Source organism: Magnolia sinica, chromosome 13 (assembly GCF_029962835.1).
Source record: "Magnolia sinica isolate HGM2019 chromosome 13, MsV1, whole genome shotgun sequence".
NCBI lineage: Eukaryota > Viridiplantae > Streptophyta > Magnoliopsida > Magnoliales > Magnoliaceae > Magnolia > Magnolia sinica.
The window spans coordinates 60,743,307-60,771,234 of NC_080585.1; the positions used below are offsets into that span (position 1 = coordinate 60,743,307).

The 27,928-nt window shown below is 37.6% G+C and overlaps 2 non-coding genes across 2 annotated transcripts; one reads left to right on the top strand and one right to left on the bottom strand.

Annotated features, from left to right (window-relative positions):
• Positions 1–21,061: 21,061 nt before the first annotated feature.
• Positions 21,062–21,168, bottom strand: LOC131224526 (small nucleolar RNA R71). The gene has a single exon (XR_009161002.1). It is a non-coding gene; the product is annotated as a small nucleolar RNA R71 (small nucleolar RNA).
• Positions 21,169–27,347: 6,179 nt separating this feature from the next.
• On the top strand, positions 27,348–27,454 carry LOC131224536 (small nucleolar RNA R71). The gene has a single exon (XR_009161011.1). It is a non-coding gene; the product is annotated as a small nucleolar RNA R71 (small nucleolar RNA).
• Positions 27,455–27,928: the final 474 nt, after the last annotated feature.

A 27,928-nucleotide genomic window follows, 5' to 3' on the forward strand; every position in this document is an offset into this window, starting at 1 on the left:
TGCTGTCCTAAAGTGACATGCAATGAGTTTTAAGGTGGGATCTTGGTCTGGAAGTTTGTGGGGCCCACTTAGGTAGGCCATACCATTATTTTGTGGAGTATTTCCCTTTGTCCAACAAGATATGGACAGATATATTCAGCTATATGTTGTTGTCCAGAAATTTCCGGACTGTTGTAATTGATCTTTGGCTAGGGTTTTGGCCTTGCATGAAGACTTGATTTAACCTTATTAAGGGGAGATTCTTGGAGGTGTGGACCCCACCTTGATGTATGTTGAATCCCATCTCCAACCATCCCTGATTGGACATTATTGGAGCAGGCCGAAAGGGTGGGGACTCTCCAAATTTCTGGTTCGTCCAGCCTCTTTGTATGGTGGAAAAACATAAATATTTGTTTGGTTTTGGGGATGGTGGGCCACATTTGTGGACCCCACCTTGTTGTACAATTGTGAAGGCTTGTTGGCCACTCATTTTTCCCAATTTTGGTAGGACTGGGCCCACTCCAATGGGGTGTACAAGTCAGGGACAGCAGTATTTCCAGCAGTATATTTTAATTTCAACCTTGCTGTCCATAAATTTGTTTCATGTATTTATGCGATTGAGGCCTCCCCTCTTACCCATTTTGTGGTCCATCATGTTGGGACCCTCCTCATGTGCTTAGGGGCAATCAGAACCACCCATTTTTGGGCCATTTTGGAGCTGGGCTAGCTGCCCAACTGCTGGACGTTCAGCTGGTCTGACGTCCAGTAATGGGCTAGTCATCCTCCTCCATGTGGCCCACCTTAATGTATGTTTTATCCAGGATGTCCTCCCCTGTGTGTGGTTCACTTGGATGGGGACCATCCCTTGGTTGGACATCCACAAGTGGGGCCCACCTTGGTGGTGTTTTGGGGTAGGCCGTCCAAGCCATTGGACCACCCAGCCCATGTGTGACACCCAGTATTTTAGGCTGCTGCTAGACTTGTAGTCCAGCAACAGGCCCACTTGATTTATGCGTTGTATCTTCACCCTCCATCTGGTGGGGCCCTCTGTGATTATTGCTGGTCATCATAAGATTAATGTGTTTTACTATTAGCCGGACCTTAGCAGGCCCAGGAAGTTGGGTGGGCTGAAAGTCCAGCAATTGGCCTTTAAATATTTTGTATATAGCTGAAAGTTGTGAGGTTGTGAGGCCCACCAATTGGAGAGACTTATGTACATACATCGTGCCTTCATTCTTGAGATTTTTGGGCTTAATTAGTGCCTTATGAGGCCCACCTTTAGTTGATTAATGAGGACCTAACATAGTCCAGATTTTTTGAGATGTCCAGCAGGCCCAGGTGGGTTGGGATGTCCAGCAGGCCTAGGTGGGCTAGGACGTCCAGCTTTGGCCCAGTCCTTGTGCATGTGCTATTTTCACATTATGCTGGACTTTATGGGCTGAATTGTATATGTGATTGGGTCCTTGATTGCCCACCTATTTTACCTAGACTGGGGCTGATATTGTAAGGCCCATCTTGGCCCAACATGGATTTGTTTTACCTATGTACTTAGTCTTATGGGCTGCCCACTAGGCCTAACATAATGCATGAATTTAGTGGCCATTGTTCTTGGGCCATAATTTGACCCATTGGGCCCATGTTATTGTATGTAGGCCTTGGGCCATTTTCTTGAGGCCCATCATGTGAGATGATATGTATGTATTGCTACCCATTTTATTTACATGGTGGTATTCGGGCTTTGGGCCTTAGTTTAGTTAGTTTTCTTGTTAGGCCACCTTCTTAGGGACAATGGTGGTTAAATGTCCCCATTGTGGACCCCTCTATGCCCATTTATTAGGCCCATTCTCATCTATTGGTGGTTGAATGTCACCTTAGACCTTTTGGTAGGCCCATTCTCACTTATTAGGCCCATAGTATTTCTTACTTAGTCTTTGTGGGCTACCCCAAATTGTTGGGCCCCATAGTAGTTGTGCTCTTTTCATTCCATGTAAAATTGTCCAAGTACCTAGACCCTATCGTGTTATGAGGAAAGTACAACATCATCGCATGGCATACTTAGTTATCTTCATGACCCATCCCATGTGCATCATATGTGTGCTTGGTTGAGATGTGATTGGTCATGGTTTATGCCATTGGGCAGGCTATTATGGGACTCCCTGAGTGATGGAGTTGCCCCTCTTGAGCACGCTGTATACGCAGGACTAATGCATGGTTGATTTGTGTGATTCATGCATCTGACATTGCATAGCATGGTTGATATTCGCCCTAGCTTCATCAGGGCCGTAGCCTCCAAAGGCATATCGTGGATGGCCAGATTTGGACACCGTAAATATTAGTTTGAGCAATGTGGGCACGTAGGATACCCTTAGGTGAAAGTCCTAGAACCTTCATAGTACCAGAAGATATTCCAACATCGAGACTGAGTGGAAAACATGAGCGCCGATGCCTTTACCATTAGGTTGCGTCTCTCACTGTATCATGGTTGGTTGGAAAGGGATGTGGCCTTATTCACCCAAGTGAGGGGGTATTTATGGTAGGCCGAGTTTGACCAGCTCGTAAATGGGTCCACTACCATCAAGCCTTGTTGGTGATTGGCTGTCCACAGGCGGGTAGTGAAGTCTCTTATACTCACTGGGCTACATGGCTAGGGAGGCAGCAATTTATGTAGAGTGTACTTAACCTCGGTGATTTCCCAGAGAGGAACTGTACTGATATGTGGACTTGATATGAGGATTGGCATGATTTTATTGCACATTGCATATGGCACTTGGCTATATATGCCCGCATTGCATAGCCTTTGGTTGATAGATGGTATTCTTGCCTTGCATTTGCATAGCCTTGTTACGGCTGTTGGTATTCATGATCTTGCCGCACATTTCGCATACTTTGATATTACATTCATGGCACTTGTCCTACACACACTTACACTGCCCTCTAAGCTTTCTATAATCTTATGCACGATTGATGCGTGTAAGTGATTCTAGGCAGTGAGTAGGAGTAGGAGCAGGAGCAGGAGTTGTCACGGATCTTTTGGAATTTTGCTTTATAGCCCTTGTATCTTTCTCTTTTGAATCTTGTATTATAAAAAGTTTTAAATTGTTAGTGGATTTATAATGGTGTTCCTGTAGTTATTATCTGTGGTTATGATGTTATGATCTTGGGTATGTTCATTATGAATCAGACTTATGTTATAGAAATCCTCCTTGCAGGATCCCAGGATCAGAACCTGGTGAACGGGCGCCAGGAGCCGAGAATGGGGCACTACGGAGGCTGTCGCCGCTGGATTCGGTGATCGGAAATTTTGTGAGCATGGTCTCCGAGTTTGGGTGTGACAGGTTCCCTTAGAGATTATTAGAACAACTATTTGAACTTACAAGAAATTCCCTTGTAGCTAGGTGAAATTGAGAGCACAGAAACTTATGGTTCTAAGCTCCCTGTGGAATTGTTTGGATAATCGTAGGACTTAGAAATGAACTTAGGATCCTTTGAAATTTTCATGTTCATCATTTGAACTTAGTGAAATTCCCTTGGAATAAGAAAAAGTTGAAAACATAGAAATTTAAGACTTTAGATCCCCTTGGAAGTTTTAAGTTAGGCCCTTATACCTTAAACTTATGTAGAAATTCCTTAGAAATGATTAGGATAGTCATTTGAAATTAAGTGCATTTCCCTTAAAATTTAGGAAAGTCGGAAATATAGGTATCCAACATTTTAAGTCCCTTGAAAAGTTTTTAGTTTGGTCATTGAAAATTTGAACAAAAACTTTGGTTCCCATGAAATCCACCAAAACTGTTGTTTGAACTTAAAAACAAAACTTAGGAATTGTGAGAGAGCATATGCATACTATGATTAGACATGATCAATTAGAACATTCCTTGAAACCGACTCTCAGTGGACAAATTTATAAAGGTATAAATTGTTTGGATGACTGAATAACTTGGGATCGAATTTAGGCCCCTTTAAACATTTTAGGTTTAGTCAATTGAACTTAGAAATGGAAACTTTAGTCCTCTTATAAACTATCAGGATGGTTGTTTGAACTTAGAAACTAAGCATAGGTATTGTGGGAAACAAGTGCCCACTGTGACGCAAATGGGAATTATTATGAACATTCCTCGAACTTGACTCTCAATACACAATCTTTAGGAAACTTAAAATTTGAACTTTTTCAAAAATTTCTTAACGTGGGAAGAAATATCGTTGTAAGATTTGACAAATGAAACTAACTTGGAATGGTAGGAATTCCTTAACCACCATATTATACTTTTTTATTGGACACAGGTGCTCTCTAAACTTAAGAATCACACTAGGAATTGTAGCTTGGTTTCCCTAGTACATTTCCTTACTTAGAGAACATTTCCCTCAATTCCACCACGTAAAATTTATTAGGAGCGGAATTATAGAATTATAGGTGAATTTCTAACTCTAGACTAAGTATAGTGGAATTTGATTTGAAATTGCAAGTAGATTTAGCAAAATTTTAAACTTAGGCTTCATGTAGGGATCCTGGTTCTGAACGTTCTTGCATTGCGCTTAAAGGATTAGAGTGCACAACAAAAACATAATGGGCCAAATAGACTTACTATTTATGAGAATATAAAATTTCATGATATTTCCCATAGGTCTAGAATAATCGGGATCACGGACTAATGAAATCATGCTTAAGCGATGTGTACGCTATTTGGTCCAAACTCCATAACCTAGTAAACTCTAATGGCTTCAATGCGCTGATCAGGCAGAAGATTTAGGTTTACCAGGATTTGAAAGTGAGACATAAAGTCCTCTGTTCTGCAGGCAAAGGATCGACGTATCGGGCTCAAACCCACTACAAGCATCTATTCATGTTAGCTCAAACACTGGCAATGAAAATTTGTATCGTACCTTGGACGATGGGGAACTATCATTAGAGGTAAAAGAAAATAAAAGGAAATATATAATAGCATTATCAGTTACCACCTAAGTGAACTTATAATCATAGTAAATGCAATAAGACATTCTGATGTACGAAAGCATTAGAATAATTCCTTAATTTTAGATAGTACTAGGATGGCTTCTAACCTTTAGTGGAAAATCAATATGCTAGACTAGACACCTAAGGGTTTTGGCAAATTTAGATACATCTTTTCAAGAATATATATTGCGATTTCACAATTAGGCACATCTAAGGTAGGGTACACCTTTAGACAATCGAACTACTTGCAATTTTGATAATCGGAATGTACATTACCAAATCCCGACAGTAAAGCCTTCTTTAAGGAGGATAGATTGTAATGACTCATGTCCGAGTAGTAAGTCATGAGTACTTGCATATACAAATAAGCTTAGCGCGAAAAAGCTAGTGGATGCATACGGACATCATAAGATAGATTGTTGTTCATATTCGTAGAGGAAGTGCTGAATTTCGAGGGCAAAATTCTCTTTAAGGGGGGTAGATTGTAACACCCCATACTTTTCAATACTCGGGTGTTACCGTGTAAGCTAACTTAGTATAAACACGAACCAACTTGAGTGAACATTCACAGGCTTGCCAGCCTAAATCTAACCATTAAGAGTAATCTTCATCCATAGATCAAGTCACCCAATTGTTGATTGGAAATAACCGTTGATCTTCACTCAAAAAGGTTAGGAGAATCCGTGCTCTAATTAGATCGAAATTTTAGTGATATCAAACTAAAGTTAGACGGTTTAGTGGTAAATAGCCATGAGTGGAGTACTTTCAGTGGAATCGACTATTAATCTAAAGAATAAAGCCATTCATCTGCCACATAGCAGCTAAAAGATCCAAGAGGACTCGAGTCATATTTATAGGGTGGTTATACTGCTCAATTGAACCCATTACAAATAACGAATGAGGAAGCAAGATTAGACTGTTTCATCGTTCCTGACCGGGAGATCAAACTTTATACGCTGACATCGGTTCATGACAAATCCAAATCATCCATCCACTTGTTGGATCAACGTATGAATTGAATCCCATACCAATATGAATAGTAGGAGCCATCCTCATTGGCAGCTCAAGGAAACCTAACCGACCATCATGGTTACCATTGTAAGGCCCATCATTCAAAGATACAATCAGCTTATTCTAGTCCACATTCAGTCCCCATATCACACCTAAACACCTATTAGGATCTTAGGACCATTGATAGTCAAATGTTAGTCGATCCAACCATCATATCATTTAAGTAAAAGATCGAGAAGGGCTAATGTGTCATTCGTGTGGGATGGCCCACATAACGGTCAACCAATGGGTGTCCTAACCACCCAAACAAACCCCTAGCGCCTTTTTGGACATCGATAGTCGAATCAGTATCAACCTAACCATTGGATTTATATGGACCAACAATTTGAAACCAATAAGGCCGTAGGATTTCAAAGAAGTGTAATTAACTACTAGGGATTTTAATTGAATCGCTTTGTGGCCCACATATCTACATGACCACCTTAAAATAAGGCCCTATAATTTTAATCTAATAATAATAATAACAATAACAATAATAATAATAATAATAAATGTTGAAATTATTCTAATAATAACATTTAATACTCTAAATTCATGGAACAGGGGTTCCAGTCATCTAAATGAATTCCTAGGACCATTTTAACCGCTTATATTCAAATTCGGAGTGATCCGACTGTTGGATCGGCAAGAATCCACCAACGTGACCCAAAATCAAGATGTGGGGCCCACTTAAGCCTTGGATCTGCTGGATATGTGGTTATAGGCCTTGACTTGGGCCCCCTAGAGAGCATGGATGGTGCAGATTCCACTGATCAATGTGGTGGACCCCACTTTCGAAGTTGCGAGTGTACAAAAGGACGTGCACCCGCGGTGCGCTGAGCTGAGAAGCTCGGTCAAATCACTCTGACCCGAAATTTCTCTAAATAGAGAGATGTCCCTCTCCCTGTTTTCGGCAGCGGACAAACATACATCCGTATTTTTGATGGTGGCCCACGAACTAGGGTCCACACCCATGATCCAGACCGTCCATCTTATTGGATAAAAGGTGAAGACTAAAATCACAGCTGTTCCGCCTGATATTACACTTGGGTGTGCACACGAGAACCGACGCAAACAGTCCTAAAAGCACAAAGTTTCCAAAAATGAAAAATGCTCTCATTTTAGTGGGCAATCCACGTGCCCTTGCATCCTCCTATCTCAGTCGTCCCTTGGAGGGTAATCCTGACCATCCAAGGCTAGTTTTTTAGAAAAGAAAGAGAAAGAATGGGGGAGAGCAGCCGCAAGCTCCTCCTTCGAACCCACCAGCTAGCACTTCTCTGAGCTTTGAAAGAACCCACTCGCGAGCTCCCTAAGGTCCATACGGACCATCTGCAAGAGGTATATCGGAAGAGGAAACCTCCACTCAAGATCCGCCATTAATGGTGGATCGTCTTCCTCGGCCAAGTACACCAAGTATGTCTGAATTTGACGCCCACTGCTGAACGTTTCTAGCAGCAGGAGGAGGAAAGAAGAAGAAAGAACGAAGAAAAAAATGAAGAGAAGATAGAGAGAGAATGGCTGCACTGTGCGGCAGCGGCCCGAACCGAGCGAGCTTGGGCCGAGACAGGCTGAGCCTGGGCTACATTGCTGGACGTTTCCAGCAGCAGGCGGGGAGAAGAAAGAAGAAGAGAAACATGAAAGAAAGGAAAGATATGGAGGAAGAAAAGAGATAGAAAGAAGAAAGGAGGAGAGGAACGCTGTCTCCTGTCGAGTCGAGCCGCTGACTCAGTCGAGTCCACTGAGTTGGGCCTGTTCACAACAGGTCGGGGTTGGTTCAGCCCGACAGCTACTGGTGTATGGTTTTGAAAGAAGGAAGAAATAGAAGAAAGAAAATGGAGAAAGAAGAAAAGAGAAGCAGGGAGAAAAGAAGAAGAAGAGGAGGTGGAGGGAGAGTCGCTGAGTTAACTCGGTTTGAGATCGAGTTAACTCATGGTTGACTCGCTGTGTTGAATCGGGGTGAGTAGTTGGCTGAGTTTTGGGCCTGGTTCAGTCCAGGTCATCCCAGGAGAGATAGAGAAGGAGGTGGAAAAAGAGAGAGTAGGGTGTGGTGTTGCACCACATCAAGTTGGGCCGTAGGACGCTACCGGGTTGACTCAGCCACTCGTTCAGTTGGCCAAGCTAGGCCCACTACTGAGTTTAAAGTGGATTGGGTCCATATCTACCGGATGCAATTGGTAGAAAGAAAGGAAGAAAATGATCGAGTCAAGAGGCAAGGTCCGTCTCCAAGTCACATTAAATTTGCATCGAGTCGAGCCGAGTTGACAAAGGTGAGCCGACTTTCTCCCTAAAGTAGATTGTTTTAATCATTGTCATAGGTGTTATTATAATCATCATGATTTTAAACATGATTAGCCACTAGCAGATTACTCATACTAGTGTTAGTTAGTATAGGTAAAACTACAACTTTAGTTATTAGAATTTTACCCACCACTCTTAAATATTATTATTGATAGTAGAAGTATACTGATTACTACCATCATAATGACTATTATTGCCATGATTAGGTAATATTAATTCTATCATTAATATTAATAATTATGTTATAGTTATAAATTAACATGATAATTGATTTTACATAAATTAGCATTCGAATCCTACGATCTAAGTTTAGAACCAAACTCTGGGATGAAACCCTAAACTTAGACAATCCAAATCCTAGGTTAAGACCTTAACCATGATTAGCCATTAATGGACTACTTATGTTAATGTTAGCTATATTAAATAAAGTTACAATTATTAGAAAGTTATATCCATTACTCTTAAATATTATCATGATAGTAGATCATAATATTAACTATCATCATAATGATTACTATTAACATGTTACGCTAATTTTAGTTATTATAAATGAAACTACCTTTAGTGATATTGTATGATCACTTGAAAATATTATCTTTAATAATAGGATGTACTATTTTATTTCAATTATAATACTAATTAATACTATGGTCACAAATAATAGTTATATCATTAACGTTAAATGGTAACTAATACACCAACTAAAGTTCAAATCTTATAAACTAAATTTAAGACTAAATCTTAAGATAAATAATTCAAACCCTAGGCCATGATCTTAAACCTAGGTAGTGTGTAGAGTTTGGACCTAATTGTACAAATTCATGATTTGTGGTAGGATACAAATTCTAAGGGCGCAAGAACTTAGCAACACTAGAAGACGATTCAAAGTATAAGGTGATGATTCTTCACCTTGAGCTTTCCATCTTCCCATTAGCTTAAGTTATAGTTTGTATTTTAATTTATAATTGATATCTCCCTTTTATAATCACGTGTGTTAGCTGGTGGAAATTGAATTGTTATATTACATGCTTAATGTTCATCATATATATTTGTTCATGCTTGTCGATTATTTGTGGATTGCTTATGGAACTCGAACTGGTACATCAGTGGGAAACCCCCACTTATAGATATACACCCATACTTGGGATGCAACTTAATTGATGCTGTTTATAATGGACCTTCGACTTAGTGGTTATTGAATGGTGATTTAAATTTAATGTTGATGTGGGCCTACCATCTAAGGGTTGCTGTGTCTAAGTGGTTTTCAAGGATGGTCTTTATTGCATGGTTTTGATACTTGCCCTATGTGGCTTATTTTGATGTTTGCCCTATGTGGCTTGTTTTGATATCGCCCTATATGGCTTTGTTTTGGTATTTTCCTATATGGGTTCGATGTTTTATACTATACAACCATGCGATTGTAAGCCTCATATGTTGTAATATGATTGGCCACTAGTCGACAGGGTTCTATTAAACATCCTAAAATGATAGTCTCATGAGCCGGGGATGGTGGTATGGGACCTACACCCGAGCTGTCGGCCTATGCTGGTGACGAGCCTCTGTAGTGACCTTGAGCTTATTTAAATTGGTTGATTGTAACTGAACTAATAATAGTTTGGCTAATCATGCATACATGACACAGACCAACATCTATTGTTATCGTACGTGATGTACGTATTTGTTCGACTGGATGTTTTTCCCAAGTCGATGGTTGCATGGATGACGACCCCACTGTCCGCATGGATGAGCATCCCCGGGGCAATGATTGCATTCACGCATCCATGCATCTAATAAGACCTGCATCATGTATTGTTTTGTGTGCTTTATTTTATAACTATGCTTCCCTAATGTGGCGATGTGTAATCTTGAGGGAAATTCACACTAAGTTGGCCACTCATCCATCAATTATATAATTGTACAGGTAGCACAGGTGGCCCAGATGATGTATATGTTCAGACTTGATGAAGAACAGTGAATAAGTGCCATGGACGCACAGATGTATTGCCAGGAGGAGTTGCGTGATCTTGCGGCTTAGATTTTATGTGCATTTGGTTATCTCACTTGTATAAATTGTGAAATTCATGTATTTGTTATTTCATAGACATTTTGTTTATATAAGTTATTATGGGCAATCTCTTGTACATTATAAATAAAATGCAAATTCTCCTTTATACTAATTTGTCCATTCTACGTTAAACTACTTACTCTGAATGAAAGAAAAAAAATAAATGTGAAATTTTGGCTCTTGATAAGTTAACACTCGAGCTTCTAGGAAACGGGTCATATACTCGGGTCCTGAAAACATGGGGCATTACACCAACTAGCATTTTTCTAGTCCCAAGCAAAGTATGCGAAAAATATTTGAAATCATTGTATATTCTTCATAAGCTCAAGATTTCAAAATCAATCCAGATAATAGAGTTTCAGAGTACATCAACGTTGAGTCTTATATTTTCCTAAACTCTGGCACTTGGTAACTTCATAATCAAGTTCAAAGCACTAATCTATTAATTAGAACAATTCTAAACATTGAGTTCCATGGGTGCATAACGAAGTCTAGACTTATCACAATCAAAGGTTCAATTCTTCATTTTCATGATAACATTGATAGTTAAAAGCGCATTCAAGATAACCAAAACCTAAATCGAAACTTGCCTTACAATTCCCTCTTTTATTCCTCTAACTTTTGATTTTTCCATCGATGACTTTCACGTTATGTCAATCTTTTTAAAGATCTTTAATAGGTAGCCTTTTCGGAGACAACTGTTTTTTAGCTAGGCATTTTTTTTTTCAATTCTTTTCATCGAACATGATGGACAAATTCCCCAGTTTGGTTCCTTTTATGCTAAATAATCACCAAGTTAACAATTCAATGTTGACTGAAGCTTTAATGTGACATGTAGATATGACATATGAAATCATGACTCGATCAATGTTTAAAACTCCTACTCATGGATTAATAATTCGAACTTACTTTGAAATCTCCAAGTAACTGAATCCAAGATACATAAATCATCAACATTAAGCATCTTATACTTCAATTTTTTTTACAATTTTTACTCAATGACTAAGAAAACAACTAATTAGCTTGCCTAATCTCCCATCCCCAACCTAAAATCTACATTGTCCTTAATGTAAAAGAAATAAGTATGTAATGCAAAATAGGTAATGAAAAGAAAAGGGAAGTGATGGAGAGACAATACCTGAAGAAGGAATTTTGAGGCTTTTCCAATGATCTCAGTGTGAAAATTGGGTTAGAACAAAAGACTCAAATAGACGAAAGCAAACTATCCTAAAACAACGGAAAGCAAACTATCCTGAATTCTATGAAAGCGATAAACTAATCCTAACTAGGAAACCAAGGGAAAAGCTACTCAATCATGCCGTAAGGTTCCTCCTCTGGCCAATATCTTGATAAATTTCTCAGTAGGTTTCTCAACAAGATCATCCAAAAGCCCTTTTTGCAATAGGCTTGGATGTCCTGGAGCATGAATTTTCAGAGAAATTTGTGGACCTCAGCATAAAGTTTTCTTTTAATCTCTTGAGGTATCCAAAGTATATATTATTCACCTGAGACAAAGAAAGTGTCAGAGTTAGCACAACATGGTGAATTAGAGATTACAAATAGATAAAATTCAGAAAAATTCTCAGTAGGTGAAGTAGTCTCAAGATATTCCGAAGTTTCAGACTTCAGTTCAACTTTCAGATCCTCCTCCCTTAATGGTAAACATTCAAGATCTGAGGAAGGAGGGGCTTCACAATAAGGGTTCTTTAGGTTAGTAACAACCATCGAGGTATTGTTTTGTAAGGTATCCATTATTTCTTTTATCATGGGATCATTTGAATCTGCAAAATATGCCAAGCAATCTTTCAAAGAGTTAAAAAATTCAGTTGAGAGTGACTCATTCTCCACATTAAAGTTTATGATGATCTGCCCAAGGATTCCATCATCTCTGGAAGTGGATGGAAGCATGATCTCTTGCTCTTCATCACGGTGAGAATAAATCATCACCGAATGTATCTTGTCTTGCCTTACATAGATAGATTGAAGATCAACAGGAAAAGAATTGATGTGAAGAATCTGTTCATCGGTACTACTCAGTAAAGGCATTGTATTGTCAAGGGTTGACAACTCAGATGGTGGCCTCAACTGGATGGTTTCAAATTCCAGAGTCATGTTGAGCAACTCGTTCATCTCCCAAATCATATCATCATTCAATTTAGGAGAGATGTCTAAACATGCCTCACAAAAGTTGGAAGGGTTGGTTGAAAGTGGTTCATCCTCCACATTTAAATCGGACATGTCAAATGGGTGGAGAAGATCACTGTGGATGACAACTTCCTGAACCTCTTAATCATTGATATGGGTCAAACTTGCTATTGAATCCAGGAGGATTTGAGCTGTACATTCATGATTGTCATTCCAATATTCATTATCTTCCAATTCAGTACAGTACACACGTGGAATGGGATCACTTTCCTTACATTTTGTTCCTAGATTGGGTTGAGGTTCGAATAAACTAACCTCTTCCTCATCATTGAAACCAAGTATGTCAGTGTCATTATATTGAAAAACTAACAATGTCTCTTGATCATTCTTGTAAACAGTCATCGAGATCGACTCTTCAAGAAATTGAATTGTATGCTTATCAATGGAATCCAACTCCTCATTCCAAATTCCAGAGTTCTCCAAAAGCGAGTTAGGATCACTTTCCTCGCATTGTATTTCTAGACTGGGTCGAGGCTGGGGTGAACTAGCCTCCACTATCTTATTGATGTGCAAATCAAGTGCTTCTAATGCTTTTCTAATGTCTGCAAGATAGTCTGTGAAATTCAGAAGTGAATCCTCTTAGATCATTTCTGGTTGGATCTCAAAAGTAGGGGATCCAAGAGAATCGTCACTATGATGTGTTACTGTTTTGCCTTTCAAATATTTCCGTTTCCATTATTCATAATTAAGTGGGTCATATGTGGGAGAGTCTAGTGGTTGTTGATACATATTATCAACCATAATACATTCACGAATAGTTCTCTTCTTGCTGGATGGTTAATAATTATCCTCATTCCAATAATCACAATGACCTCAATAATCGTGTACTATTTTCTTAATCTGTAGAGTGTAATTATTCTCCCACCTATAATCACCGAAGGACTTTTCAACCAGTGGATCGTTATATTCTGGTCGGTTCTCAATGATAAGTTTAGAAAAATTTTAAGACATAGGCTGTTTCTTAACATAATCATCAGACATCCCTTCCCAATATCTCTTAGCTATCTCAGCATAATGACGTTCCCCCTCTTGCATGTTGAAACCCTAACTCTGAATTTAATCTTAAAAGAGAATACAAGAAAAATCCTGGAACAATATAGAAAGTAAGTAGAGGAGAAGTTAGAAGGAAGTTACCGAATTGGAGAGTTCTATATTAAGATCTCACAAAACAGAAAACAATGTTAGTTCCCTAAAAAAAAAATACAGTAAAAATCCTAAGAATAAAATTCTAAAATTAGAAAGTTCTAAAACCCTTAAATTAGAAAATTTCAAAAAACAAGAAAAATCTAACCTAATCCTAAAAAGAAAAAAACCTAAGACAAATAAGATATCTAGAAAAGAAAGGGAGAGAATTAGAAAGAGGTTACCAAATTAGAAGTTTCTATAACGAGATCTTGCAAAAAAAAAAAGTTAGTTTCTAAAAATAAATTAGGAAAGTTTCTAATTCTAGAAATAGAAAGATGATTTAGTTTTTAAAACTAATTAGGAAAGTTTCTAATCCTAAAAGTAGAAAGATAAGTTAGTTTCTAAAAAAAAAAAAAAAATCCAAACCTAAAAACAAGACAAAACGTTAGTCCTAATCTTAACCTAATTCTAAAACTAATTAAATTCAGAAAATGAAACCGTCAATCCCTGACAATGGTGCCAAAAACTTGTTCACAACCCCAAGTGTAGGGTCGCGATGTAGTAATAATCTCGGTAAGACCAAGGTCGAATCCATGGGGACTGATCTTGTACACTTCTGAAATTAACTAGAAGTAGAACTAGGAGAAAATGTAAACCTAAATCTGAATGAATTGAGAAAGTAATTGTGATTAGAGTTATTAAAACTAATAAATTTAAAGGTGGGAACTAGGGTTTCCAAGGATCCACATGAAGTGATCAGGGAACCCTCTTACTTGATTCAAGTCACACAGTTAGAATTGGAGTCCTATTATATCGAACTAGAAGATATAGTAATTAAATCAATCTGAACTTTCATTGACCTAATTCTCAATGAAAGAGAACTATGATAATTGGTAGGGATTCATCACCAAACCATGCCCAAGAAGCAATGGCAAACAATAAGATTTATAATCTCATAATCTCAGAGCAGGAGAATTGTGAAGATTAGGAAGGATTCCATCACCCTACTATGCCCAAGGGACGATGGTGAATAACAGGACTTACTAATTTCACAATCTCAAATCAGGAAAAGAAGATGCTTAAAGCTATTGTAGATCTGCTGTAATTTGAGTCACAATAAACCATTAAAAACTGAAAGTATTCATTGAATATCAAATTAGAATCCATAAAGGTTTATCATAAACATGAATCAAAGCAATAGAAACAACCCATCATGCTACAAGCTTCACCTCTTAGCCCTATCTAAGAGGTTTAGATAACCATAGACATGATTGGATCTAAAACCTTAGAAGAAAGAATGAAAAACTAAGGAGAAAGAAAAAAGAAAAATGCTTGGCGACGGCTCTTTACCCTTGTGCTTCACTCCTCCCAACCCCTAGATGATCCCCAGGGATGCCGTGGGGACTCCTATTTATAGTTGTACAATACCGCCTTTTGCACCGACTTGGAAAAATCTAGAAACCACCTCAAATTTACGTAATTTTGATTCTATCGAAGTGTCTTCGATATGTCCTTCAATTCTATCGAACAGTCTTTGATAGAATCGAAGATCGGTCCAGAACTGTCCAGCAAGTTTGGCCTAAAATCCTGAATTTCTCGATTCTATTGAAGTATTTTCGATATGTTCTTCAATAGAATCGAAGTCTATTCTGGCAGTTCTCTAGAACTATGCTTTTCTGGCCCAAGAATCTATTTTCAGGACAATTTTCAAGATTCCTTTTCTTCACTTCAAAGCTTCAACTCTTCCTTCATCACTTTGTTTCCTTGGATCTTTGGCATGTGAATTCTTCATTCTTAGTCTCCTAAGATCCATCTCTTGCCTTGGTGATTCTTGATCATTAAATCCATGCTTTTAGCACCCTTTTCAATCCAAGATCTTAAATTTACCTTGCAACACAAACATGAGTAAAATAGAACAATAAGCATTATCATGTTTATAAAACCAAGATATAAATGGATTATAATATGTAATATTTGACCCTCAACACCCACCTCAAATCATACAACTCTAGTTGGAGGAACCATCCAAATTTCAGTTGGAGGAATAGACAAATGACCACTCCTCAAAAGATCCTTAACCAATTTCTGAATCAAAGGAACCCTCAAGAGGATCCGGTCTTAAAACATATTCAAAACCAAGAACTTCTCAATCAGAGTATATTACAAGTCATTCAAGATCTTTCAAAGGTCATATAAGGGCATGAGATAAAAAATTCGATTGGGGAGAAAGGGACCCTTCCGACCCAACCTCTCCCCAACCCTAAGCCACAATACAAAATTAGTGACCCAAGCTCTTCAAATTAGATGGAACAAGCTAAGTCTATCACAACTCTTAGGAGTGAGAAGACAATTGACAAATCTATTCCGGTAAGGGCTGAAAAGTCTAAGGACCCGGAAGTAGATGATAATGATAGACCTAGCAATACTCCACATGGGTTGGAACCGAAACCTCAAAGTAAGCTGACTGCACCATTCCTCCAATGGTCAATTGCACCAAAATCTTTAACTAACTCACAGGATATTCTAGAGGTGTTAAAACAAATGAAAGTCAACATCCCTCTGTTAGACGCCATGAAACAAATCCCCTTGTATGCCAAAATTTTGAAAGATTTATATACAACCAAGAGACGACAAACTATTCAACAGAGAATCTTTCTGACAGAAAAATTGAGTGTCATCCTCAAGCAAGATGTGCCACAAAACTATAAAGATCCTAGTATCCCAACTATCACCCGTATAATTAGGAATCACCAGATAGAGCATGCACTTCTTGACTTGGGAGCAAGCGTTAATTTGATTCCTTTCTCGGTATACAAAAAATTGGGTCTAGGTGAATTAAAACCCACCCGGACCACATTATAACTTGTTGATCATTCGGACTGTGTACCGAGAGGGATAATCGAGGATGTGCTCGTCCAGGTTGACAAATTCTACTATATGGTAGATTTTTCATCCTAGATACTCAACCGATTTTAGATATGAGAACTCAGATCCCTGTCATCCTTGGTTGTCCATTCTTAGGTACATTAAATGCCATAATTAATTGTAAGAATGGAGTTGTGAGTTTATCTTTTGGAAACATGATGTTGGAGCTCAATATCTTTTTCAACATGGGCAAACAGTCAAAAGATGTTAACGATATCCACAACATTAACATGATTAACTCTTTCATGGAAAATAGAGCAACCCTGAATCCATATTTTGATTATCTAGAAACACAGTGTGAGGAAAGTGATCTCAATTCACTTGTGAACTGTACTAAATTAGATAATGATGATGAATGGGATGATAATAATGAGTCTACAACCCAAAATTCCCTGGAATCAATTTCAATTTTGGTCCAGGTAAATGATCATGAGGTACAAGAAGTTGTCAACCATAATGCTCTACTCCCCCTATCTGACACGTTTGATTTAAATGGGGAGGATGAGTTCCTTTGAATTAAACCGCATGATTCTTTTGAGGCATGCTTGGCCCATGCCCCTGATTTAAATGGTGATTTGATTATGGAAATGGATGACTCACTTGATATGACTCTGATATTTGAAACTACCCAGCGGAGGCCACCATTTGAATAGTCATCCCTTAACAATACAAAGTCTCTACTAATTAGTATCAAGGAACTGAGTCTTCTCCTTAAATCTTTGCCTACTAATTCTCAATCTGTCTATGCAGGGCAAGGCAAGACGCATCCAGTGACGATTGATTCTCACCAAGATGAAGAGCAAGAGAGAATGTTTCCCTCTATTCTAAGAAAAGAAGAAGGAATTATTGGGCATATCATCACAGACCTCAATGAGGAAAATGAGCCCCTTTCAACTGAATGTCTCGACTTTTTAGAAGTTTGCTTAGCACACTTTGAGAATTCTAATGACTATACGATTCAAGACATAGTGAATGCCCTGCGAGAAAATACCTTGGTAGTTTATACTGACCGAGGGAATCATTTCTCTGAAGCACGTCCTTTTACAGATCCTGAGTGTTTACTATTAAATGGGGAGGAGCTGAAAATTGAACCGAAGTCTGAGACTTCAGAATGTGTTGAGACTACACTGTCAAATGAGATTTTTTTTTGAATTTCACCTACTTATAATCTTCGATTCACCATGGTGTACTAACATCAAAAAATTTTCTGTCACGATTGAATATTATCCACTTTGGATACCTTAAGGGATTAAAAGAAATTTTTTTGCTAAGCTTCATAAATTTCTCTGGACATGCATGATCCAAGGCATCCAAGCCTATTGCAAAAAAAGCTTTTAGATAATCTTGTTGAGAAACCTACTGAGAAATTTATTGAGATACTGGCCAAAGGAGGAACCTGCTGCATGATTGAGTAACCAGTCCCTGCTTTTTAGGTTTTTGATTAGGTTTATTGCTTTTATAGGATTTAGGACAAGGATAGTTTGCTTTCAGTTGGTTTAGTCTTCTTGCTGACCCACCTTCACATTGAGAATCTTTGAATAGCTTCAATTCTCCTTCTTCAGGTATTACCATTCCATCACTTCTGTTTTCTTTTCGTTGCCTCATGTGCATTGCATACTTATCTCTTTTACATTGAGGACAATGTAGATTGTAGGTTGGGGGGTGTGGATTAGGTAAACTAATCAGTGTTTTTTTTAGTTTTTGAGCAAAAATTGTGAAAATTTTCAAAATTTCAAAGTAAAAACCTACTTGAAAAGCGATAGTTTGTGCTCTTAAGAATGTTTTGAGTATAATAATAAGATAGAGATTGAATTTTGAATTGTTAGAGTTTGATAAACTAAGTAGACTATCACTTGAAGTTCTTTCATTTAATTGATTTAGAGGAAATTTGAATATCATGTTAATCTAATTTACAAGACACGTTCAAGCTACTTTTTGTGAGTGTACTAGAATTTCTAATTGTTAACATGAGAATCATTGATAGATGTTGAGAATTGAGTCTGGAGAACTTTATCCACCTTAAAAGATGAAAAGAACCAGTTAAAAAACAGTGAGATCGACAAAAAGGTCATGTATGAGGAAAAAACTGAAAAAAGTTTTAAAATGAAGGAAAAATTCATAAAAGAATCTGAAGAGAATGAATAATCAAAATAGGACCGTCAATATAAAATTGAAAATTGGAAAAATAATGAAAATGGGATAAGTTCAGAATTAGTACTTGAGTTTTCAACTAATCTTGATATGGTGATCATGGCTAATATTATGAAATGATAGTATGGTTATGAGAAGTAAATTGATTTTCACTGAGCACATTGAAAAACTTGATATATGAACTTATGCTCTGATTTAATTGATAAAGAACCTATTTGATAGATTGCTTATATAATTTAGCTCTAGGTTTTCAAAACCCCACTTTCTCGTCTTAATTCTACTCATTCATACTCAGTTGTACAAAAGATTATTTTTTGAAAAAGGTTTGAACATTGAGAATTGAGGTTCACTTCACGCATGTTTTGCTTAGGACTAACAAAATGCTGGTTAGGGAGTGTGTTGAGTGTCAAATATTGCATATTCTCCCCTGTTTATATCTTAGTTTTATGAACATGATAATGCTTAATGGTATATTTTATACATGTTTGTGTTGCAAGGTGAATCTGAGAGCTTGGATTGAAAAGAATGTTAAAAGCATGGATATGATGCTCAAGAATCACCAATGCAAGGGATGAATCTTACAAGACCAAGATTGAAGAATTCACATGCCAAAGACCCAAGGGAATCAAGTGAGGAATGAAGAGAATCGAAGATTTGAAGTGAAGAAAAGGAATACACGTGAAGTTTCATGAGCCCAAACTCTGGCTCAACCAGCCCAAGAAACTTCGGCTTGAACTCCAGTAACATTATCTTTCAAATTCACATGACCTTCGACCAGTCGAAGATTCCACTCGATTAGTCAAAGGAAACCTTCGACCAGTAGAAGATTGCCCTCGACTAGTCGAAGGTTACGCAGATTTTGCATAGACTGCGTAAATTTGAGGCAATTTCTGAAAATTTTCAACTCAGTGCGAAAGTTGAAGTTTTTCAATAATAAATAGGAGTTCCTAGGATGCTCCAAAGCATATTTTAGGGTTTAAGGAGTGGAGCAAAAGGGTGAAGAGCCGCCGCCAAGAGTTTTCTTCTTTTTCCTTAGTTTGTTTTTATATTTTTCTTAAGACTTCTTAATTTAATCATGTTTATGTTTGGCTAAACCTTTTAGCTAGGGCTAAGAGATGAAGCTTGTAGCATGATTGGGATGTTTACTTTACTTTGATTCATGTTTGATTAATTGTTATATTTTCCAATTGGATAGGATAGGACTCCAATTCCAATTGTGTTACTTAAATCAAGTAAGGTGGCATCTTAATTGCTACAAGTGGATCCTTGGCACCCTAGTTCCCACCTTTAAATTTACAAGTTTCAATTACATCATTCACAATTACTCTTTTCAATTATTCATATTTAACATCTTCTTCTAGTTCTAGTTCTAGTTACTTTCAGAAACGTACAAGATTAGTCCCTGTGGATTCGACCTCGGTCTCATTGAGATTATTACTACATCGTGACACTACACTTGGGGTTGTGAATAAGTTTTTAGTACCGTTATTGGGGACTATGGTTGCACTTTTCTGAATTTAATCAGTTTTAAATCAGGTTAAGATAAGGATTAACTTTCTGTTTTATTCTTAGGTTAGGAATTTTTCTACTTTGTTTGTAGAAACTAACTTTGTTCTTTATTTTGTAAGATCCTTACCTAGCATCTTCTATCTGGTAACTTCGTTCTAAGTCTCTCTCTTACTTCTTATTTCCTATAGTTTCAATTCTTAGATTTTAGGTTAAAATTTGTACTTGAAAGCTGAGAGTGTTTCATGCCCAAGTGGGTCCGTGATAACACTCTATGTCTTTTAAGTGAAGGAGGATTAGTCGAAGGGTTGCCTATACATCACAGGACTAGACAACACTTGAGATCCTCAGAGTCAATAGAAGTAATGGCTATTAATCAACCTGCAAATCAACCTCAACCCCCAGTCGAGGAGGCCCAAGATGAGAATGAACTATACCATGCACCCCCGCCTCATACTTTACGTGACTATTTACAACCGGCAGGGGTGAGCACACCTTCCTATATGTTTTTTCCAAAAGCTACAGGAAATATAGATATTAAGCTAGGAGTGATCCAACTCCTTCTAAAGTTCCATGGACTTGAATATGAAAGTCCATATCTACACTTGAAAGCGTTTGACGAGATAATAACCACTTTATACTTTCCTAATGTGTCTGAGGATACGATCAGGCTGAAACTCTTTCCTTTCCCTTTAAAAGAAAAAACTAAGACATGGTTGCATTCACTACATCCATGCTTTATTGGCAGATGGAATGACATGACAATGTAGTTCATAAAAAAATTCTCCCCATATCATAAGATGAACACCATCAGAAAGTTGAGCATGAACTTCATCCAAAACGAAGATGAAACATTCTTCCAATGTTGGGAGCGGTTTAAGGATCTTGTCAGTTCATGCCCACAACACGTTTTTGAAACATGATGTATAAAAAAAATTCTTCCATGAAGGATTGACGTCTTCTATGTTTTAACTCCATGGGTAAGTGGCAAGCTTTCCCATAGACAAGTTTAAACGGAGACATTCCAATGGGGGTCTTAAAAGCTGTACGGTAAGCCCATAAAGCATTGTTCAAGTGGATTTACCAATCTTTACGGTCAAGGTTAATTATTTTTTTTTTAAATTTGCTTAATTTCCCTACTGGAAATCTTGGCTTACTCGCCTGTCTGTGGGTGGTATGGAGTACTCACCTTATGAGAGATGCCATATTTCTTCATTAAGTTCTCGAATAGCCTATTACAAAAGTGCAACTATCCATCACTAATGATGAATCGAGGCATTCTAAACCGGGAAAGGATAATTTATTTTTTAAAAGAATCGAATGACCATTTTATGATCATTGTTCCAGCACGGGATCGCTTCAACCCACTTAGTGACATAGTCTACTACTAACAATATATAAATATTTTCAAAGGATTAGGGGAATGGCCACATGAAATTGATGCCCCATCAATCGAATGCTTCAATGATAAGTATTGGGTTCAAAGGCATCATATTTTTACGAGACAATCCTCCTAATTTTGACAACTCTCAAAAGCTTTACAAAACTCATGAGCATCTCAGAACATAGTGGGCCAATAAAAGTTGTATTACAGAATTTTGGTCGTAGTCTTTTTAGTAGAAAAGTGACCACCATAGGCCTGAGAGTGACAAAAGTAGATAACACTTTGATGTTCATTGTCTGGCACACATCTCCTTAAAATTTGGTATGGGCAATATTTAAATAGATAAGGATCATCCCAGAAAAACTTACATACCTCAGTGAAGAATTTCTTCTTATCTTACGAGGTCCAATATGTTGGCGTGAAACTTGTGGCAAGATAATTCGCATTGTCAGCAAACCAAGGTAATTAGGAGATTTTAAACAATTGTTCGTTAGGGAAGATGTCATTTATCAGTGTTGGTTCAAGGAAATCTGGAAGATCAAGCCTAGAGAGATGGTCAGCCACTACGTTCTCTACTCCCTTTTTGTCTCGTATTTCTATGTCGAACTCTTGGATTAGAAGGATCCATCTTATCAAGCGGGGCTTACTATCATTCTTAAAAAGAAGGTACTTCAGCGCCGCATGATCACTGTAAATGATAATCTTGGATTCGATCAATTAGGGCCTAAAATTGTCCAAAGCGAACACTACAACTAAGAGTTCCTTTTCCGTAGTGAAGTAGTTAACTTGGGCAGAATTTAGAGTTCTACTCGTATAGTGAATCACATAGGGTTTCTTATCTTTTCTATAGCCTAACACCACCCCAATAGCTTAGTTAGATGCGTTGTACATAATCTCAAATGTATGCTCCAATCGGGTGGCTGCATGATAGGTGCGGTAGTCAACATAGTCTTGAGCTTAGTGAAAGCTTCTTGGCATTGTTCAGTCCACTCTATGGTGCATCCTTTTAAAGTAGATTATATAAAGGACGAGAGAGGTGAATAAAGTCCTTTATGAATCGTCTATTAAATTTGGCATGTCTTAAGAAGGATCGCACTTCATGTATGCTCTTAGGTGGAGGTAAGTTAGAGATAAGGTCAATTTTAGCCTTATCTACCTCAATTCCCTTGGATAAAATTATATGTCCAAGCACTATTCCATTAGGAACCATAAAATGACATTTTTCCCAATATAGAACTAAATTCTTCTCCTCACATTGCTTTAGCACATTTTAAAGATTTTTCAGACACTCGCTGAAGGATGGACCAAAGATAGAGAAGTCGTCCATGAAGACCTCTAAATATTGCCCCATCATGTAAGAAAATATACTCAACATGCATCGCTGAAAGGTGGTGGGGGCATTACACAGTCCAAATGGCATCATTCGATAAGAAAAGATGCCAACGGGGCAAGTGAATGTTGTCTTCTCCTGATCTTCAAGGGCTATCTCTATCTGATTGTAACCTGAATAGTCATCAAGGAAGCAATAGTATGAGTGACCATCTAGGCTTTCTAAAATTTGATTAATGAAGGGTAAAGGAAAGTGGTCCTTCCTTATGATGGTATTCAACTTTCTGTAGTCAATGCACATTCTCCAACCAGTAGTAACTCTTGTTAGCACAAGTTCATTATCAGTATTGGTTACGATGGTGATTTCAGACTTCTTAGGAACCACCTAAGTTGGACTCACCTATTGACTGTCGAATATAGGGTAAATGATACCCACATATAACAACTTAAGTACCTCACCTTTAACCACTTTCTTCATGTTTGGATTTTATCTACGTTGTGGTCGTTAGGAGGTCTTCGCATTATCCTCAAGATGAATACGGTGAGTACAAATCAAATGGTTAATTCGCTTGAGGTCAGTAATCGACCATCCAAGGGTTCCTTTATGCTCAATGAGAGTGAAAATAAGCACACACTCTTGTTCTTTCTTGATGTTGGAAGAGATCACCACTAGGTATGTTTCATCTTGACCTAAATACACATATTTAAGATTAGCGGGCAAAGGTTTTAGGTCAAGCTTCAGTGCTTTGAGACTAAACGGTAGAGGCACTATATCGGTTTGCGGCAATTTCTCAAATTATGGCCTCCACCGGTTAACTTCAAGTACAGGCATAGCATCAAGCATGACATCCATCTCCATAATCATGTCATCATCTAAATCAGGGGAGTGGTCTAAGCACGTCTCTAGAGGGTTAGAGTATAGAGTCAGGAGTGTTCTATCTTCCATGAAAGAATTGATCATATTAATGTCATGGGTATCGTCATCATCCTTTGGTTGTTTGGTTATATTAAAAAAGATGTTGAGCTCCAATGTCATATTTCCAAAAGATAAATTCATAATTCAATTCCTACAATTAATGATGGCAATTGATGTAGCAAGGAATAAACAACCAAGAATGATGGGAATTTGAGTGCTTACATCTATGATGGGTTGAATATCTAAGATAATAAAATCTACTGGATAGTAGAATTTATCAACTTGGACCAATACATTCTTAATCATCCTTCTTGGTATACAAATAGATCGATCATCAAGTTGTAACGTGGTCTGGGTGGGTTTTAATTCACCTAGACCCAGTTGTTTGTAAACCGAGTAAGGGATCAGATTTACACTCGCTCCCAAGTCAAGAAGTAATTGCTTAATTTGGTGGTTCCCAATTACATAAGTGATGGTTGGGCTACTGGGATCTTTGTATTTTTGTAGCACATCTTGCTTAAGGATGACACTCACTTTTTCTGTCAAAAAGATTTTCTTTTGTATGTTTTGCCATCTTTTGGTAATGCATAGATCTTTCAAAAATTTAGCATATGAAGGGATTTGTTTAACAACATCCACTAGAGGGATGTTAACCTTCACTTACTTAAGCACGTCTAGAATACCTGAGAGTTAGTTAGAGGTTTTGGTGTAATCAACTACTGAGGGAATTGAAAAATCCAAGCTATATGTCCTGGGGGGGGGGGGGGGGGGGGGGGGCGGCGACGGTAAATAGGACTATGCCAAATTAAAACTTTAACAATGGAATTTAAATGAATAAAGGAAAGATAACACTTTAAACAAATCACAATACGGAAATGTAAAGCAACCTCAAAATTCTAGTCTTGAGAGGTTGATACAAATGTTGTTCTAAGGACAACGTTGCACCATAAAAACCAAGGGTTTATGGCAGGACAACCTTACTAGAACGGTTTAAGTACCAATATCTCAAACTGAAGAGGAATGAAAAAAAATAACAAGAAATGAAAGTCTAAGCTATTGCAACATTTCCCACAATACTTGAAATATAAATATTACAACATTCACATTCACACATACATCCCACAAACTTGAATGATTAAAGATATAGAAAATAAATCACACATCCATAAAACACAAAGAGTTATAGTGGTTCGTCTGTGTGTACACCAATTGTTAAACAACAGCCACACAGCTTGCTACTCTACTCCTGATATCCTCACACAGGGGATATTCACATTCATTATGAAAATAGGTTTTTCTCAGGTTCACCTAAAACCCTCACAATTGTGTCTTTCAAATGGGCTTACACAATTCAAAAACCCCACACTCTAAGTTTTCTGGCTCTCCTCAGATAACCAACACTTAGAGATTTTTCTGGCTTAATCTCAAAGAAATCAAAAACATAAAAGATTTACACAAATGTAAAATACCTGAATTTCTCCTTTTGTTATAGCTCGGAAGAACTAAGTCGGAGTAGAAGTTCGAATATAGAAGTTCAATGTCCAATACTCACTTTGAAATGGTTCTAGGTTCTAATTGATTTTAAATTAAATAAAGTTGGGCTAGCTGTATTTGATTTTGATTCCAAGAAGTGGAATATCACAATTCCTCTTTCAAATCAAATTAGAATGCAAAAACAAAATCAAATATAAAAAGCTAACAAAAGAGAATATTAAATATGCACAATCTAGCTTAAAAAGAACACAAACTTATCTCTCAAAGTGATGCCTTGATTTTACTTGAATTGGATATCAAACTCTAAAAATCATGCTCTATTTATAGTTGTAGAAATTGCATCTTTGACTGGTCCCGTGGACATTACGACTGATCGTAGGACCAACAACATTTTGAAATTATGAGCGCGATCAGATAAAACCGTTCCACAACTAGTCGTAGGCACTTCACGACCAGTCGTGAGTCCTCCATGACTGGTCATAACTTGCCCACGACTGGTCATGAGACACCAGAATTCTTTGTTGGAGTTTGAGTCGTAGCTGCTAGACTGGTCTTGAACGAGTCGACACTGTTCACACGACCGGTCGAGCAGATTCTAGGACTGGTCGTAGCTCAACCAAAAAATTCTAAAAATTTGCAACAATTTAGGACTGGTCGAGCTAGTTCTAGGACTAGTCGAACAAAGTCTAGGACTAGTCTAAGAACATACCAAACACTTATAAACTGATTCAATTTGAATTATGTATACAAAATGACCTACCCTAAGGTCAATCTAAGGTCATTCATACCTTAAATGTATCAATGTGCTTTAGAGAAGAGAACAATGTACTTGACCTTGGATTACTTGAAGTAGATCATTATTCTTGTCTTGAAGTATTGTCCTTGTACATGTGATGCATTGCCTTGAACAAATGTATCAATGTGTTACACACAAGACACAGATTGTGGTTTTGGCACTACAAAATTTGACAATCAAGGTAACTAATAACCAATGCACTTATAGGAATGACGCAATCGGCTTACACACTTGTCCGGTTCTTCCTCTTATGGAGCAATACTAGGTCCATCATTCTCATCTTCTTCTGGGTCCTTAAGCTTTTCAGACCTCACTGGAATGGATTTTTCAATTGTCTTTCCACTCCTAAGAGTAGTGATAGACTTAGCTTGCTCTATTTGATTTGAGGAGCTTAGGTCACTAATTTCATACTGCGGTTTTGGATTGGGAAGGTGTTAGGCTAGAAGCATCCTTTTCTCCCCATTCACTAAGTGTGACTCAATCCTTTGAATTGATGATGCAAACATTCCCATTGTTGTTTTCAAATCATGAAATGCTTGCACTGTATTTTGGTTAAATAGCTCTTGGTTTTGCATGAATTTTTGAACCTATCCTCTTGAGGCTTCTTTTAATTTAAGAATTGCATAAGAGACTCTTATACGTTATCCATTTATTTATTCCTCCAACTGAAATTTGGATGGTTCCTCCAGCTGAAGTTATATGTATATGAGGTGGGTCCTCTGAAAGGTCTTTGGCAGTTGTTCATGGCATTTGATTTCTCATTCAATATCTCTTGAAAGTAAGAATTGTTAAACAATTTTCATTTGTATGTATGTTGCAAGCACAAATACCACAAATAACTTTCACAGCCTTATCGGGTTTAATAGGTTCTGCCTTCTTAAGTTCCATTGGCTTGACTTTGCTTTTGAGATTGGCCACCCTTGCACTCATATCATCTTTCTCTTTTAAAACATAAATTTCACCCCTTTCCTTTGATTGAGTAGGCTTAGAAGTGGTGGGTCTTGGGGAGGTGTCCCATGATTGCACATTTTTTGCTAATTGATCAAGGTAATCCCATGCATCATCAGCCTCCTTATTCATGAATTCACAGTTACACATCATCTATACGAACTGGCGCATCAATGAAGTCAATCCATTATAAAAAAAAAAAAAAAAACTTATTACCATATTTCATAGCCATGATGTGGACAGGAATTCATGAGATCCTTGAACCTTTCCCAACATTGGAAGAAGGTCTCTTCCTTTTTTTGAGCAAAGTACATGATTCCCTTCTTAAAGTGTTAGTTTTATGAAATGGGAAAAACTTTTTAACAAATTCCCGAGTTGTCTTGGCCCATGTGCTGATAGATCGTGGCTTTAAGGAGTGCATCCACGTCTCAACTTTCTCATTCAATGGAAGGGAAACAATTTAAGTCGCACTATATTTTCAAACACGTTTAGAAAGTGTAATATGGTGACTACCTCATCAAACTCGTTGGTGTGCAAGTATGGACTTTCAGAATCTAGTCCATGGAATTTAGGAAGTAGTTGTGTCATTCCAGGTTTAACATCCACGATTCCTACATTCAATGGGAATATCATGCAGGAAGGTATACACACTGTTGAGTGTCAAATATTGCATATTTTTCCTAATTTATATCTTGGTTTTATGAACATGATAATGCTTAATGGGTATATTTTATACATGTTTGTATTGCGAGGTGAATTGAGAGCTTGGATTGAAAAGAATGTTAAAAGCATGGATTTGATGCTCA